Here is a 5699-nt window from a genome sequence, read left to right as displayed (position 1 = left end):
AATCGAAGTCCATATTTCTTTAAAAAGAAATGCCAACAAACTAGGTTTCACATTAGCTAATCAGAAAATATGTCACGGATTTCCTTTTTCCTTGTCCATGCTGGTGATGAAGTGCAGTTCTCTTCACAGTTAAAGGAAATGAGTCACAGACAGCAGAGCTGCTCAAGCTGCAGCCTGTGCAAATGTGCTGAGTCTCATAGGCAACAAAGTGATCACAGTACTCACTACTCCACTGTCTCAAAGTCTAGAGAGCAAACTCTAAACCAGGAAGGCACATCTGCAGAGTACTCCCATATGGATGTCACAAACACTCTACAGCAAATGAGACAATACTTAGATATAACTACACTCCTACCTGTGGAGAAATTCATTGAGGTCCTAGGGCACACTCCATTACAACATTTGCATAACTACGAGACAGGTGCTGAAGGTCTCATTCTAGTCAGCAGAAATCTAATTAACACAAACAACAGAGTCCAGAGAGCCAGTCAGCTCCCCCCAATGCAGACACATATGCTTGGTCAGCCATATTATTGATAGTGTGCCACTGACAACAGAAACTTCCAGGAAAATGACAAAATCTAGACTGATGGCAAAGCAAGCCCCAAGCACCTCATCTGCCTCCTGGTACATCTACCTCAGCTCACCACCTCTGGCTACATAGATACCACAAGTCTTCTCAACAGAAATCTAAGGAAAAGAAGATGTAAAGAAAATCTTAATGAAGCAGAAAATAACAGAGCTAAGTCTTACTTCAACACATACAATTTCTTTAAACTTCTAACTGCAGTCAGTTAACGTAGCTTTGTGGTAAAAGTCACTTTTTGTGATGCAAATATTTATTTATTTATTTCTCAGTGTTAAAATTTGTCCTGAAGGTGTTACTTTTTATTGTGAACAACATGAAGAAGCAAAAGAAAATTTTGTTATCTTCATTTCCTTAAAACAGATTTCTCCTTTTTTTTGATTCCTGAGCAAGAAAAATGAAGCACCTTCAAACTCATCCTAGGCACTTCTGTTAGCTAAAATGGAGTAGTACAGCATGAAGGAGAACAATCAGCACAAAAGAAGCCACCTTTATCTCTTGGAAAAAAAATTATCTCTTGAAAAAAAAATTATCTCTTGGAAAAAAACAAAGCCAAATGCGATCTTGGTTGTTTTGATACCATCAATGGCATTCACTCATCACCACTGCAATGAGTAAAAACCTGCTGCAGAGAACAAATACCAAGATTCTTTGCTTTACAGCGATAGGTTTGCATCATCTAAATAACTGCAGGACAAAGGATGTTCTACGAGCAACAAACCCACAAAGGCTGGTTTTTTATCAACTGACTCACATGGCCCCCAAATTTTTTGCCAAACCCCAGGTTCTCTTTCTCCGTAGTAACTCTAGTCCCTGTGCTCCCATGTCCTTGAAGCTTTCTGACACAATCTCCAATTGCAATCCTGAGCCATACACATCCTCACTGCACCACTGGCAGGCCAAATGGAGCGGGTAACTTCTTAGTTGGAGCGGTAGCCTTCCCTGAGGGAAAAGGAGCATGAGTCTGTCCATGTCTCCCTGATCTAGACACTGACTTCTACAAAACTTACAGAAACTAACTCTGCTTTTGGAGTGTCAGACTTGCCTGACAGTGACTAACAGGATGAAAGGTGTTTGGAAGAGCAGGTTGATTTACAGCAGTTGTGTAAGCCAATCTAAAATAAGAAGGAGGAAACTTAAATAAAGGCCTCACTTTAATTGCAGATTGTCTTTTTGACAGCTCACACAGTTCATTATGCGCAATAAAATCATAGAATATCAGGTATAGAAATGTCATGATAATAAGCCTAGAAGAGATGACACAATTCCTGTATGAAAAGGCAAGAATTCTGTAAGATAATTAAAGAATTATGGTAGGAGATAAGATAAAGCCAACTGCTTTCCTTTCCAACCTTCTCCCCTTCCATGCATGCCACAGGTGTCCGCAGTTGATCAAGTTCATTTCCCAAATCACCTTTTTTAGACCCACTGAAAATCAAAATAGTACCTTTTTCCAAGTTTAGCCATGCTGCAGGCAGCTGAGGAAGAGTCACACCCCATGGTGTGACATATTCTGCCAGTCACATATTCTGCCTCTGTAAAGTGTGGAGGTCTGCTGTACTTTAACACAACGTTGGAAACAGGAGTTCACATGGGTTTGGGGTTGCAGGGATGAAGAAGAAAAACTTCAGAATGAGGGCAGTAGAAGGTCACTCACTTTATCCACTTACTTGAACAAAACAGCTGAGTTAGAGGCTGCCTCTGAAACCTTCCTAGAAAGATTGACGCCTGCTCCTGGGCTGTTTCAGAGAGAACTTCTCCCACCTCAATACACACCTCCTTTTCAGAGGCCTCACTTCAGTTAGAGTACTCAAGCCAGAAACAAGGACACTTTCCAATACCAAAGAAGAGTTTTTTCATGTACAAACTGAAAGCAAACATGCTCACTTCTACTTGATCTTACCTGCTCTGGTGGAAGGTGACCCTCCCTATGGCAGGGAGGTTGGAACTAGATGATCTTAAAAATCCTCTCCAACCTGAATTGTTCTGCACCAAACTGACTCAGAAACAGTAATTTAAAAGCAGCAGAAAGAAGCTATGTGATAGCACCAGCACATATCATGTCTACAGGTATTTTTAGAACAAAAGAAAGAAGATATCTAAAAGTAGATAAAAATACAGGAACTTCCACAAAGTGAGAAAGTTTTACTGTGGCTCTGGAGCCCTCCACTTCCTCTCAAGACACTTGAGTGAAATTTGTAAATCAATTTGTTTTAACTGATTCTCCACACCCTCACCACTGTTAAAAGTGTTATTAAGCAAAGCAGTAGGTATATCAACACCACTTAACCATTACATTCGTTTTGCTCTCTGCTGGTTTTGAATCTGAAAGAGAAACTTACGTATTATTTGAAACTACATAACATTCAAAATTTCCCCTGTAGGCACCTAAAATAATTTTTAAGCCTCAATCACCAGTTCACAAAGATCTTGCTGTTCACAACATGATGCGTCAGCCCCATCTGTTTGCCCATACGCCTATGTAACTCCCAGTGAAGGAGCAAAACTATGGAGTCTGTGCATAAGGCTGCTTTCTTTGAATGACCAGCTGCTTCATGAGAGCAGATGTCAGACCAGCTTCCTGTTGAAGAAATGGGGCTGGAGCCCACCTGAGCAGAGCCCCCGGAGCTGCACTGCTGTAGTTCCCCAGCATAGCTTAAGCAACCATTTCTCTGAGCTCCAGCCCCAGAAACAGCACACTCAGATGAGCTAAATTTTCAGGAAAACATGAAAAAGCAGCACATAACACATGTTAGGGAGCAACATGAGATGATGTACTCTGCTTTTACAATGTATGAACCAGATTGATGCTTACAGAGAAATAACTAACTCTCTATGTGCATTTCTGTACCTGTTTCCTCATGTTCATAGAGGTTCCCTGGAACACTCCAAGATCCTAGAGATGTTAGGTCCTCTCTGTGCTTCAGAGCAGCTCTCAGTGACCGCGGCTGTTCTTAACTGCCACCCATCCCCAGCTAGAGCATTTTCTTCTCTTCCAACCCCCACATTTCCTGTGCATCTTTTTTTGCTTCCCCAGCTAAGATTTCTATCTTAGTGGTTAGCACCAGCTCCTAATTTTCATATTTTATTTCATTTTTTTGTTCTGCATTTCATGAAGTTTCAAACTCAGTTTCTCTACTGAAATATTTAAACTAAAAGAGAATTGATTCAGACTAGACATAAGGAAGAAACATTTTATGATGAGGGTGGTGAGGCACTGAAACAGGTTGCCCAGATAAGCTGTGGATGCTCCATTCCTGGAAATGTTCAAGCTCAGGTTGGATGGGGCTTTGAGCAACCCGGTCTAGTGGAAACTATTCCTGCCCTTGGCAGGGGGATTAGAACTTGATCTTTGGAGGTCCTTTCCAACCCAAACCGTTTTATGATGCTATGATTTTTAAATTTATCTTGTTCTATCTGAATTACTGCAGTTTGCTACCCTGATAGCTCACACTGAATAGAAGCCACTGATCTCTGGTGAGTTATTACACCTGATCTAAGAGGGAAATGTGCCACACAGGACAGACAAATCATGGACTCCACCACTCAGCAGTTTCTAAACGTCATCAAAATCTCACTCAAACATCTTCTGTTGTACACAGAAAGACCAAGAAGCTGATGAATACATATGCTGTTATTTCCATTCTAATTTCAAAGAGGATTTTAAACCAACAAATGCAATGAGTGGAATGATAGTACTCATTACAAGCCACAAGTTTCTGAGAGCTGTAGGTACAAAAGCTTGATTGCATCCTGCCCTGGTAAGTATTTGCACACCCTAAAGTTGTCTTTAGATATAATAATACCCTATCCACTAGATAGGACTGTTGGATCCAAAGAAACCACTATCACATTGATTAGTTTATTATGTGATCTAATGGAAAGATGAACAAAGATTTTGCTTTCCCCAAGATGTTGGTTAGCAAAATACGAAAAAGTAGCAGGCCCACAAATGCAGTTGAGTAAACAAAAACAACAACAACAACACCCCCCCCCCCCCCGAGTAAATTTATGCCTTACAGCAGGCACAGATATCTGCCATCTGCAGCACGCACACTCAATGGTACCAGAGAAGAATTGGCTCCCAAAAGGTGATACAGTGTGAAGTGAAAAGCTGACTTAACTAGTAACTGGAGAAAATCACTGAAATCCAACAGTTATACATCAAAGTGCAGCTGCTGCAAATAATTCAAGAGAGGGCACATGGATCCATTTTCTTCAAATGGAGACTGTTTGCTTGTGACCGGCTGCCACCTTTGTGGCCTTCTCCATACTGTAACTGCAACACAAGTCTTCCTCCTCCATAGAAGCAAACTCAGGCGATTCTTCTTGTCCCATGCATATCTGCTCCAAGATGTATTGGCTGACACCCGAATTACTTCAAATCAGGCATTTTTATGGTTCACGTTACTTGGGTTCCAGTAGTGGAAGCTGACATGTTTCAGCAGTGTCCTAGTGGATGATTCCCTAATCTATGTGACACCAAACGTGCCTGGGAGATGCAGGACTCAGAAAACCTCCTGACACACCATCCACCGTCCCTGCAAAGTCCTGAGGGAACGTTTTCACCACAAGGCTGCAGCAGCCGAAAGAGGCTCTAAGGGCAGCAGATCTCTATGGAGCCCTGGCAGAGACGATCACGGAATCACGGAATGTGCTGAGTTGGAAGAGACCCAAGGATCATCGGCTCCAGGCCCTGGCCCTGCACAGCACCATCCCCAAGAGCCACAACATGTGCCCGAGAGCACTGTCCACAAGCGTCTTGAACTCTGTCGGGCTGGTGCTGTGACCGCTTCCCTGGGGATCCTGTTCCAGTGCCCAACCACCCTCTGGGCGAAGAACCTTTTCCTGACATCCAACCTAAATCTTCACAGACTCAGCTTCAGGCCATTCCCTCGGGCCAAATTCCACGGACAATCTTTCACTTCGAAACCGTGAAGAAGCCCCTCACCACAAGGTACGGACTGCAGAGACAAGTCCCGGGACATGTTTATTTAGGGCCGTGTGGAGGCAGGGACCCGCGCCGGGGGATGTCCCCGGCGGCCGCAGCGCTCCCGGAACGCCGCGCTCGGGGCGCTGTTTCCGGGAGGGAGGGAGAGAAGGCGGGGGGCGG

This window comes from Hirundo rustica, chromosome 2 (assembly GCF_015227805.2).
Source record: "Hirundo rustica isolate bHirRus1 chromosome 2, bHirRus1.pri.v3, whole genome shotgun sequence".
Taxonomy (NCBI): Eukaryota; Metazoa; Chordata; class Aves; order Passeriformes; family Hirundinidae; genus Hirundo; species Hirundo rustica.
This window is presented reverse-complemented; position numbering follows the sequence as displayed.